General features: G+C 59.3%; 1 protein-coding gene across 1 annotated transcript in view; it reads left to right on the forward strand.

Moving 5' to 3' along the window:
* Positions 1–1578: 1578 nt before the first annotated feature.
* The window catches only part of DAGLA (diacylglycerol lipase alpha), a 63985-nt gene continuing 53094 nt past the window's right edge, over positions 1579–12469 (forward strand). The window contains exon 1 of the mRNA XM_030333238.1: positions 1579–1662. The gene's annotated coding sequence lies outside the window, so the exon portion shown is untranslated. The remainder of the gene's footprint in view (positions 1663–12469) is intronic.

Genomic DNA, 12469 nt, shown 5'->3' on the forward strand with positions numbered 1-12469 from the left:
CAGCTAAGGGGTCGTATGCAGGTACTATAATTGACCATGGCCCAAGCTGGACCAATAAGATTCTTTCTTCTGGGAATCTTGAACTTGGAACCAAGAGCCATCAGATTTGGCAGTTTTGTTTCTGATGAATCGCAATGCTCTAGTAAAGGTCTGCAAACTGCTACGGCACAGTCAGTCCTTAAAGCCTCCCTGATCCCTGCCCTTCCTGAGGCTCAGAGGGCTCAGCTCTTCCTTGAATCCCCTCGGGTATCCCACCCACTATTTGCCCCGCCCCCACCCGTCCCCCCCCCCTTTTTTTTTAAAACCTAAGTTGGAGGTTGCCTTCAAAATAAACACAAGTAGCACAGAACTCCTTCTAGAAGTAGCTTCCACCCGCTTCAACAGAGAGGTAGTCTGCTCTGGACGCCCTCATTTGAAACCCAGATGGCCAGGTAATTTCCAGGCGGACCCTCCAGCCCAGACTCCCTTACACCCAGCTTCTTATGCTCCACCGTGGCTCCCATTTGCCCTGAGCCGCTGCCCGTTACCCTGTTTTCTTGGGATAACAACAGGGCCCAGGAAACGTTTTAGAGGCAATTCCTCTGCGAAAACACACTACTCCCCTTTTTGCCTGTGATGAATTTCTTCCGGAACTTTGAGACCCAGCTGGGTCATCCAGTCCTCCAGACCCAACTCCCTGCCCCAGGGCTTGCTCACACGTGCCCCTTGTAAGAGCCCTCTCCGCTTAGTTGCTTAGTTCCCGCACAAGCACCCTGTATGGTGGCTGCCCATTCCTCTGTCGGCTGAGCTCCTTGAGGGCAGGGCCTGGCTTGTGGTTCTCTCCGTGCCCACCCACTGTCCCCACCCCCACCTAAGCACAATGCATGGGGACAGTAACGTGCTCCCAGCTTAAGAGCAGCTCTCAGCTAAGGTGTGTTAAGTGATTTACAGCTTCAATGAATGGGCGTGTGCGTGTGCGTGTGTGTGGTGTGTGAAACTGAATAGGAGGGGCGATTTTTTTCATTTACCAGGAATTCACAATTGCCCCAGGGCCCCTTTGGATGCCAGGCACGATGCTGGGCACCGTGGGGATGGGCAATGGGGGCGGGATACAAATGATGAAGTGTTTCCGACCCCTCAAGGACCATTCAGTCCCCCCCCCCCCCCCGAGGAGGTGGAACCCATCTCTCTCTTTCCTCCCCACAAATGAACCAGTTCTCCAGTGATCCTACTTGCTTTTTTGCCTCTCCCACGCTAAACCCGGTCACGCGGGACCTGAAGGAGGTGGACCCGGGCGTTTTTCCCTTCCCCGCGTGCAGCGCCGCGGGTCCTGCCCCTCCCGGCCGCCTACGGAGCCCCTGTCGCGGCCCGAGCGGGGCGCCCACCGCCCCCACGCACCCGGCCCCGCGCCTGCGAAAGGCTCCGACTCGCTCCGGCCTCGGCGCCGCTCCCCTCCCTGGCACCAGGGGGCGCTGCCGCCCCACGGCCGTCGCCATGGTCACCGCTGGCGGCGGAGTGGGGTTTACGTAAAGGACGCAGCGTCCCCCGGGGGGCGGAGGCGGCCTTCGCGCCGGCGCCGGCGCCCTGCGGAAGCGGCGTTAGTGAATCGGGGCCTTGGGGAGCCCAGGATGGAGGTGGCGGTCGCGGCAGCGGCGGCGGGCCGAGCCCTGCGGAGGGCGGGAGGTAAGGGGGAGCCGCGGGCGCGGCGGGCCGGGGCCCCGGCGCGCGGGCGCGGTGCGAGCGGCGCGACGGGCTGGGGCAGTGTCCGGGGCGCGCGGTGGCCAGCCCGACGGGTCCTCCGGCAGAGGTGCGGCTGCCGCGGGCGCCCGTGGCAGGTGTGAGATCCATGCGGCCCCCGGCAGCGGTGTGGGATGGTGACACCCGTGGCACGGGCGTGGGCAGCGTGGGTCTGGCACAGGCAGCGTGGTCTCCCTGGCGCGGGTGTCAGAAGACTCACCCCCACCCTGGCGTGGTGGTGGCCGCCCAGGTGTGAGGCGGGTGCAGCCCCCTGTGCAGGTAGGTGATGGGCACAGCACCAGGACTTGGTTCCGGAGTGCCAGTGGCCAGTTCCTCGGCGCGTGGTGGTGCTCCTGGCATGGGTGTGAGGACGTGCTGCCATTGCTAGGGTGTTGGATGGTTCTGGCCTGACACGGTCTGGAGTGATGGCACCTGGACTTGAAGAATTGGCGCCCTCAGCATGGCAGGAGTTCCTGGAGCGACTGTGAGAAATGGCCTTGGCACAGCGTGGTGCCGGGGTGGGGGGGGGGGCTGCTTGGCCCCGTGAGGGGAGACTCCACGGCCCCCAGACCCTGATGGATCATTGCTCTGGTAGTGATGAGGAGCGTTGCCTCTGTCACGGGGGCCCACTTTTAGTGCCTGTTGGGTACACTGAGCTGAAGAAGGAGGAAGGCTGGGAGAAGGTTGGTGTCCTTTATAACGGACGTGAAAGAGAGATGCCAGGAGATGTTTCGACCACGAGGAACCCAGTGGTGACCCAGATGGAAACCTGACCAGGTACCAGCATTGTCCTGGGCTCATGTACTCATCCAGCTTTGGGGAAGGAGGAAGCGGTGGGGGTGGGGGCGGGAGGTGGGGGGGGGAGATGTTTCTCAGCAGTGATCACTGTCTTTGAACGTGTGTCACGAGAAACGTACAGGGCTGAGAGGTGACCCGCGTCGGAGCCCCGGGAGAGGCGGGCGCACCATCTATCTGTATTCTCCAGGCCCTGTCTTCTCTGTGGGTTGATGGTTCGCTTCGGGGTATCTGGGACAGTTGCCTCTCCTCTTTGATGCTTGGAAGGCTTTGGGTCCAGAGGACCGTTTGGAAAGGTGCTTTGAAAGATGACTCTGCAGCTACTGGGAGTGTGCTAGGGTTGCGCCTGCCTGCACCAGTCTTTTGGGAAGTTTTGAAGGAGGGTCTCACTCAGCATCACATGCTCTCCTACGTCTCAGAGGGGCCAATTTACAGAGCTCCGGGGAAGTTTGAGGACGGGGTGGGTGCTGGGTGGGAGGTGCCGCTGAGATGCCTTGAAGCCGGCGTGTCGTCCAGTGTATTTGGAGCCAGAGAACTTAAACTCCAGTCTTAAGCTGTGTGACCTTGGGCAGGTGACTTTCCCTCTCAGATCCCTGTGGCCAAGCGGTCGTGGAGGAGGAAAGGAGATGGTACGCCGGGAAGCCCTTTGTAAACGGTGCAAGGCTGTATGAAGGTCAGGGATTCTCGCCAGGTAAAGAGACCCAGGGTGGAGGCCATAGAAATGGAGGCCTGGAATGTGACTGGGGAGGAAGGCAGCTGGAAAGTCGAGAGAGAGCCTGTCACAGGGAATTAGAGGCCCTGAGTGTAAAGGCTCCTGGTGGGGGAAAAGTGGGATCTGTTGACAGTGTGAGTCAGCTGCTGAGCTGGAACCAGGCCCCAGGTCTCCCGAGGACGGTCCCGAGCATGGCCGCAGCAACCGTGGGGTCCTGCAGGAGTGGTGGGAGCGGGAGGAAGCCCTTCTCTTGCTCTCCAGACACGCCTCATGGTCGCACGGGGCCGGGAGGTGTCTGTGGCTGACAGATCTGGGATACCTGTGTGGGAGGGAGACTTGGAAGTGTTGTGTTTTCTCTTGAGAATTTCCTTTGGCTCCGGGTGCTGAGGGTGGGGGTGGGGAGCAGGCGCATCAGCGTCTTTGGGGCTGTGGCCTGAGGAAAGCAAAGTGGGTCAGAGCCACCAGAGTGGACGCAGGGCTGGGTGGTCCTGCCGGGGAGGTTGGGGCGGCGTGACGGGAGGGCTGGGGGCCGTGGGGGGTGGGGGGAACGCCACTGGACACGCCGGGCAAGGAGAAGGGGCGAGGGCCTCCTCGGAGGGGTCTTCCGGGGGTGGATGCGCGTGGCACGAGTTCCCCGGGACGTCTCACCTGACACGGCCCCACTTCTGTCTGTGAAGGGCCTTCCCACGCGGGGACGATGAGGGCGGCGGCAGATCGCTTAGCTTTCTGCCTCGAGGGGCCTAGTTCCCGACCACAGGCTGGATTACAGACCCCGGGAGCCCAGGCCCATTTCTCAAGCGTTGCACGTTGAGTGTCTGTTTTAGCCAGCAACCCGTTGGACCAGCTTGCTTCCGGAGGGAGAAAGTTTTTGCTCCACGTCCGGGCCGCAGGGTCAAGCCTCGTGGGTGGAGGAGGGACGTGGCTCTTCGAGACCCAGGGTGGTGAGCTGACTTTTCCCTGCCCTGGGACTCAGTCTGCCCCAGCAGCTGCCGCCTGGACACTGTTAGAGCTTCCCGGGCCATGCGCTCCAGGTGGGTGGGAGGGGTCCGAGGCCTGTCCCGCATGCTCCCCGCGGTGCCCTTCTCTGCCTCCCCGGGAGTTGCCCTCTCTGCAAGAGGAAGCCTGGAGCCTCCCTGTTGTGAATATTCAGCATTCAAGTCCCCTCAGCTCACCCTCCACACCTCCGGCCTGTTTGTTCTGATTTATGGCTCAGCCTTCTGGTCTTGGGCTTCAGGAGCCCTTTGCAGCCACCCCTTGCCATCTGCTCGGGATGCTGGGACTCTGCACAGCAGAGCTGGGTGGCAGGCGGGGCAGATCGGAGACACCGAGAGGAAGAGTTGGCCTCTGTTCCCCAAAAGCAGGGCTGAGCTTTCTTCCAGAGTCTTCAGGGTTTTGAGGCAGTAGGGAGCCCAGCCGGGTCACCACCCGGCTTGTCTTTGGGCACAGATGCTGCTTTTGAGCAGATTCCAGCTGGGGCAGGGGGCTAGTCACATAGGAATGGACATCAAGGGCGAGCAGCCCTCTGGAGCCGAGATCTTTTCAACTCTGGTCCTCAGTCCTGTTCCCGTTGCTTTTGTCCGTGTTTCTCCAAAAGTTGCTTAAGTCAGCTCCTGGCAACCTTCCTTCCTCAGCTGCCTCATAAATCATGGTGCCCGGCTGCTCTGCCTCAGGGGTGCCAGGGAATCGGGCATCTCTGGACAGAGGATTCTGGACCAGCGCTCAGAGTGCCAGGCCAGCCAGCCACGGCTGGAGGCGCAGCCTGGCGCTGGAAGCCACTCGTCCCCCAGTCCCTCTGCCAGGGACCAGAGGGGGACCTCTGGGTTTAATCACCTGTTGGCCCAGCCCTCCACCTGAGTTCAGCTTCTCACTGGAATCGCTTTACATTACACGCTAGCGGACCAGGCAAGTAGCGCTGGGGGAAAACATCAATGAGCGTGTGGTCAGAGGAAGATAAATCTCGTAGAACCACGGAGCCCAGGACATTGCAGGATGTGGTTACCTCCCCAGCGGGCAGGGCTGACAACTGTTTATCTTGATTTTCTTTTTTTCCTTTCTGATGCCGACTTTGGCGGGGCTGGATGTCTCTGGGGCGGACAGGGGGAGCGTGCGTGTAAGTGAGGAAGACCGGGGCGACTGTCCTACCCCCGGGGACCTTGGAGATGAGGCGGAGGGGAGCGCGCGCACCGTGGCCACAGGTGAGGAGGGTGCTTGGCAGGAAGGCCCAAGCCCTCCCTGGGCTGGCTGGCGGGCTGGTGGGTTGGGATGAGCAGGGGTGGGGCTGTTCCCCAGGCAGGGCCGCCCGGGGATTGCACGTGTGTGTAGCCGCGTGTGCCCGTAGCTTTCTGTGGGAAGTGAGGGCTGAGGGGGTGTGGAGCGCCTGGCGGTGTGGGAACTCGTGGGCTCCTGTGTCTGGCTGGCCTGGTGTCAGTGGGTGTGAGGAGCAGGGGGCGTTGTTGGGCTCCAGGGAGCAGGAGAGAACAGTGGGAGCAGGGGGGAGTCCGCCTTCCAGCTGGGGGGCGGGTAACGTCTCCTGTTGTGATTCCTGCGGAAGGAGCCTTCCTGCTTTCTCGGTATTCCTTAGAAGGAAGCCCAGGCTGGAGGCGTGGCTCCCCAGCTCCCATATGTGCTCGCGCAGGCCTGCGTCCCTGCTTCTCCTCGAGCCCCCTGGAAGTCAGCTGGGGATAGTCCAGTCGGATGACAGAAGACGGCATGATAGCCACGGGCGTAAAGACTTGGGGCTCTGGGGTCCAACAGACCCGGCTTTGAATCCTCGTACCTCTCTATACCTCAGTTTCCTCATCTGTAAGATAGGGACAGTAAAACCTCCCACCAGTAAGGTTTCCATGGCCTAATAATGTCTGGCGAGTAGAAAGATCATGATGAAAGCAAGAACACAGACACACACACAGACACACACACACACACACACACACACTCACACACACGTTTTTTGCTCTTGTAATCAGAATCTTTTCCATAGAAAAGCAGTTACATCGTGATCTGCATATATTAGCATCAAGGAAGCTGTAATAGGTCATGTCCCTTTTCTTGATGAGGAAGTCAGCTCCACCCCACCCTTGGCATGGATGGAATCTTGCTAATCTGTCAACAGAAACATGGGAATAATGCGTTGACCCCTGGGGACGGTTTCCACTTGGATGCGGCAGTGGTCCTTTCCTGAGCGCTTACAGCGGTTTGGGCGCAGTGAGGCCATACCAGACCCTGTAAGATTCAGGTTCTGCCCTCCAGGCGTTCGAAATCTATGGAGAAGGTTCGCAACGGACATGAAGGTCTGTGCTACACTTCCAAGAGGGGGCCCGCCGGAGGTCAAAGGAGATTGAGGAACTTGGACCAGGGAGGTCGGCGGAGACTCGGGTGGCGCTGGCCTTTAACCTGGGCCATCCAGGTGATGGTAGAGGAAGCGGCAGCAGTGGAGGGTGTGGCTGGGAAAATGAGCCGCTGGCTCATTGTGGTCTGGCTTGAGTGGAGGGCGCACGACACGGAAGCAGTGAAAGCTGGGGTTGACACGGTGACTTGGAGCTGGGTCCCCGGGAACATGACGGCAGGGCTGCGGGTTGGGTCTGTGGAAAACATGGGCAGCCACTGAAGTGTTCTGAGCAAGAGGGTGGCTGGCTGGTGGTCTGTAAGAGGTGGGCACGGGGGAGGGCCTGGGGGCCAGGCCCCGGATCAGAGCTGGGCTGGGTGATTTTAGGGAGACGGCAAGGCGTGTGAAGGGTTCGGGGCCCGGATTCTGTCTCAGCCTGAGATGCGTTTCCCACCCTTGACTTTCAGCTGCCTCGATTCCTAGAGGCTCCAGGCCACTCCAGGCCAGGAGTTTGAGGAGTGGCCTTCAGGGACCCCCGGGAGGCTGGTTGTTCCGCCCGCAAGGCTGTTCTCATCCCCGAGGACCCATCGAAGGGGTTCCAGTGTTCCTAGCATTTATTTCCAGGCGTTTGATCATTTTCTCACCAAATTACCCCTTGAAATTTCGCCTGCCTGAGTTCAGCCCAGGAGGTTACTATTCTGGGAAGTTTCATCAAAACCCTTTCAGCGTTTGCGAATTCTCTAAGCTGGGGGGCAGGTGGGAGGAAGACAGGGCTCGTCTGCACCGGTGTTCTTGGGGGCCGCTTGGGAGAGCCGGTCCCAGCACCTGAAGATGCTCCTGGTGGCAGGGCGCTCCGGGCAGGGGGCTGGGGAAGGGTGGGCCGAGGCTGTCGTAAGGGGAGGCAGGACACTGCTTCTAATTCATCCCGAAAAGGCCCCTTGTCGTTGCCTCTCCTGGAGCCATTTAATTAATTTATGATTGATGTTCCTGGACTTACTTGAGGTTAATTTATTATTGATGTGCCTTCATTATATACAATTCACCCTGTACCTTTGAGCACATGGCTCCCCTGCTGGGCAGGCCACACGGTGGGGTGAGCACTGCGGGGCTGCTTCTCTGGGCCTCACCCCTGGGGACAGAGCCCTGCACCTGGCTCTTGTCAAACTCTTTCAGGTTTGGGGGTCTGAGAAGACGCCGGGGCTTCTGTCTCCAGGGGGCTTTGCTCGGCCACGTTGTAACAGTAATAATAATCATTTCCATTTTGTGAATGTGGGGGAACTAACCCGGCACAGTGTGTAGAGGGTCTCATTTACTCCTTGCTTCGGGCAGCCCCCTCCACTCCTTCGTCTCCCCGACCCCTGTCTTACAGGCAGCTTCGGGAGGTCGAGTTACCTCCTTGAGGACACAAGGCAAGTAGATGGGGAGCCAGGTGTGAGACCAGGACCCCGGCCTCTCCTTCAGGCCGTTCCCCTGTGAAGCCTTTCTTCTGCTCCCCTGAACTCCAGGGCCGTCCTGGCTAACATCGGGGCATGTAGCACCGACACCCGGAGAGTGTATCTTGTTACGTGTTGATGGCTTGTCCCCTTCCCTAATCCATATCCTCACTGAAGGCTAACGAGCAAAATGGCACTTACTGAGATAAGAGCCAGGTGCCATGCTAAGCACTTTTCATACATTAGCTCGTTGAATCCTTATAACCATCCCAAGAGGCAGGTGATAACAACCCATTCTACAGATGAGGTTTAGAAGTGCTCTGGTTGGGGGCCTAGGTGGCTCCTTTGGTTGAGCGTCCGACTCTTGATTTCGGCTCAGGCTGTGATCTCACGGTTTCATGAGTTCGAGCCCCACGTCGGGCGCTATGCTGACAGCACGGAGCCTTCTTGGGATTCTCTCTCCTCTCTCTGCCCTTCACCCCACTCTCACGTGTGCTGGCTCGCTCTCTCTCTCTCTCTCTCTCTCTCTCAAAATAAACCAACAAAACAAGAAATGTGTTCTGGGCACTCAGCTAATTGATGGCAGAGCCAGGATTTGGACCCTAGCAGCCTTGAGATTCCTGCTGTAATCTCTTCCTATAATCCCCTCTCACTCCATCTCTCCATCTCCTTGGGCCTGTTTGTTTATTGCATGTCTGTATGTTTATCCAATGGCCACCTCCCCTTTCTCCTACTTGGCCGAGTGCTGGCCTACATCGGCACCCCCTCCTTTGCTGTGGGGACCAGGAGTGCCCACTCGCATGGGGTGGGTGATTTTAGGGAGACGGCAAGGCGTGAGAAGGGCTCGGGCCCGGATTCTGCTCTTGGCTCAGCTGGGCAGCTTCACATGAGTCACTCAGCCCCTCTGAGCCTCAGTTGCCCTGTTTGTATATCAGCAACCGTGGTATTTATTCTCTCTCCTTCACTGGCTGCGCCCACGCTCAGAGGCGATGCGGGATAGGACAGACACTGTGCTAATCAAGGGTTAGATTGCTTGTGTATGGGATCCAAGAGTTGGCATGAAGGCCAGGAATGCTTAAGGCTGGATGCAGAAACCCAGGCCAGGGGATCTGTGCCCACCTTCTGAGCCTCCCTGGATGGGCTGATGAACTCCGTGGCTTGCTAGCTGGCAAGAACTTGCTCAAGGACCCTGTGTGGCCAAGAGCTGGGCAGGAGGTCCCTAGAGTGGGTGCCAGGCTCTAGTCCGGTGTCCCCATTGGCTGAGTAGTCCTGGTTCCTTCGAGGTGGTCCCTCACGCACTGGGTCCTCGGGTTGGATGGAAATGCAGGAGGCCTTCCTGGTGGTTCTGGGCCCCACAACCCCTCTCATCTGGGCAGCCTGACTAGGTCAGTTCAGGCTAGGTTCAGCGAGGAAGGAGATAGTTTGCCCGGCAGCCTCTTGGACCTCCCCTCACCCCTCAAAATAATGCGGAAAGCCCAGTGAAGAGGTGAGCCCTGCGTCTGTTCCGGAAAACAGTGAGACTGTCAGCCTCTCCGTGGCAGGGTTCCCAGGGCATTGGCTAGGAGTCCTCTGCTTTCTCATCAGCTTTACTCCGAGCACGTTTCAGCGCCGGGCCGGGCCTGGGGAACACGATCTGGGCTGCCAGGGCCCCCCTGGGCCAGAAGAAGAGGGCAGAGATCTCAGTGGGTAGGGGTGGGGCACGCCTGGCACGGCTGTTGGAAGTCTGCGGCCAGGCTGCTGTTAGATGACGTTTCACTTCCCAAGTTTCCGCCTCCTGCAGCCGGGATTACATCAGGCTCCCCCCGGCACGCCCTTCAGCCAGCTCCCACCTCGCGCAGGCTCCTACACTGCCCTGGGACAGCTGTCCCCGCAGTTCAGGGCAGGCCAGGCCGCAGAATCTGCAGGCAGCCCCAGGCCCATCGGCAGCTGAGGGGACTGCCCTGGTTCAGCTGTAGGCGCCGGTCACCCCGCGTGTGCTGCCTCCAGTCAGCACCTGCCGGCCTCACCTCCCAGGACCGCTGGTCTCCAAGACCATGCCACCCATCAGCTCCTTGGCTTATGCCCTTCTCATTCATTCTCCGTTTCTTTCTTTAAAATTAGCATAGCATGGGGGTGGGGCACCTGGGCGGCTCCAGGTCGGTCGGTCGGTCGGTTAAGCATCTGACTTCCGCTGCTCAGGTCGTGATCTCACAGCTTGCGAATTCAAGCCCCGTGTCAGGCTCTGTGCTGACTGCTCAGAGCCCGGAGCCTGCTTCGGATTCTGTCTCCCTCTCTCAGCCCCTCCCTTGCCCTTGTTCTCTCTCTCTCTCTCTCTCTCAAAAATAAACATTAAAAAAATTAAAAACTAAAAATAATAAAATTAGCACAGCATAGGCCTGCCAGCATGGACCTCAGCATAAAGGTGGAGCTTTATTTGAGTCTGCTACTACTTGGGCAGGTCACTTAACCGCCGATCCTCAGTTTCTTCATCTCGAAAATGGGGCTCTCATGGAGTGTGGCCGCCGTCAGGACCCAATGAGATACCACCTTGGAAGTTCTGCCCAGTGCCAAGAACAGCGTAGGTATTCAAGACATGTTACATGCTGTGATCAATTATGATGATTTCAACTCTTCTCTGTCAGCCCAGGTGGGCGCTAAGCTGACCGGACACCCTCCCTTTCCTGAGGCTGTGTCTCCTCTGCAGCCAGGCAACCCTGGGCCCTCTCCTGTGATGCAGGCCAGCCCCTCGGGCTTCCTTCAGTCCCCTCCCACTTCTGGGCCACTTCTCAGGGCTGGCAGCGTCCCACTTTCCCTCTGGCGTCTTAACCATCCTCAGGCTGGTCCCCACCCCCCACCCCGCGTTCCTTTTGGTTTCTCTCCTGTGTTGCTTTCTTTCCCCTTGGCACCTCTTCCCTCCGTCTGCTTTTTGTACACCTCCTCCTCCCCTAAGGCTTTTGGGGGAAGCCGGTGTCTTTCCTCGGAGACCCTCTGACCCTCCTGTGCAAAGAGGTGGCCTCTCAGCCCCTCCGGTTCCGCTCAGCTGGGGGTCAGACGGTGCACCCTGAGGGTGGGGGGAGGGTCACGATTTGGCCCCTGCCAAGAACATTGGCAACCTTGACAAATCCAGAGTCCTGTCACGTCCCCCTCCGGTCTCGGGAGCCTGCCACATGGGCAGCCACTCCGGTGACTGCAGAAGCAGGCCACTGCTGCCGAGGGGAACGGGCTGGCAGCCACGGGGAACCCACCCTGGGGGGGTCCCCAGAGCCCCAGCAGAGGCTTCAGGTTCCAGTGGCCGCAAATCCTGAAGGAGAAGGAAAAGGCCAGAGTCAACCCCAGTTTCCTGGAGCCAGAAAAACAGCCGCACCTGAAGTCTCTTTCCTTCTGGGAAGTCACGGAATTTGTCTCAGGAGGTTGCTTCAGTTTCATACCTTGGCAAAGAACTCCGTCTTTCTCCACCTCCTTCCCCGGGACGGGGGCCAGGCTGTGGAGAAGAGCTGTGCCCCCTCTGTCCACCCGGTTCTTTCAGGGACATTTGCTTATCAAGCACGTATGGCGTGCTCAGCTTGGGCCTAGAGCTGAGAATCGTAAGAGTTTTCACCTGGTCCTCTGGGAGTTCCCAGGTCGGGGACTGAGCTGTAACACAGGTCTTACAGATGTAACAACGGCAACATGAGCAAAGCTTTCCCAGCAAGTCCAGTCGTCTATGCTTTCTGTGCAGTAATTCATTTAACGCAAAGGTTGGGGACAGCGGCCACTCGCCCGGCACTAGGCTCTGCGCTCAGGGCAGTACCCACCCGTCCTGAAGAGGGAAGCACCCACAGTTTACAGCAGAGGGACAGGTCAAAGACCTCGGCCTCCTCGCGGAATTGAAGGGGTTCCGCTGACGGCCTCAAGTTTGCAGCCGGCAGACCGCAGGCCCTTTTCCATCTGGCCCCTGCTCTCGGCGCGTTCCTTCTCGCCCTCCCACCTTGTGTCGGGTTTGGGGCCCCTCTGAGCCACGGGAAGAGCAGGTTCCCACAAAAGGAAGGCTCCCCTTTGGCCACCCCGTTGCCGAGAGAGCAGCCTCCCCCACTGCCGGGAAGCCCTGCCAGTCCCCGGGGGCAGGCCACCGCGTCCGACCCCGCACCCCGCCGGCCTTGGCAGGCAGCTCTCAGGCGCACAGAGGATTGTTCCTCTCGCCCCACATGCCCCCGCCGGTAATGTTGGGCTCTTGCAGGTGGTTCTCCATGCTGCCTACCTGCGCCACCATACGGTTTGATAAACGGGCTGATGGACGGCCCCTGGTCCCTGGAGCCGCCTTCTCCACTTCTCGGCCCCTGTAGAGAGCCTGCCCCCGCCCTTCCCCAGGTGAACCCCATTCAGCAAGCTTCCGGCAGCGGTAACTAAGCCGGGCACCTAGCCCACCACCTGCTCAGTACTTTATAAAAGTTTAACCTTAATGGTGTAACGAACTCCCATCATAAAGCAGCTGGAGCAGTGCATCCTGGGATGTATAAATTACAGGAGCCC

Source organism: Lynx canadensis, chromosome D1 (assembly GCF_007474595.2).
Source record: "Lynx canadensis isolate LIC74 chromosome D1, mLynCan4.pri.v2, whole genome shotgun sequence".
NCBI lineage: Eukaryota > Metazoa > Chordata > Mammalia > Carnivora > Felidae > Lynx > Lynx canadensis.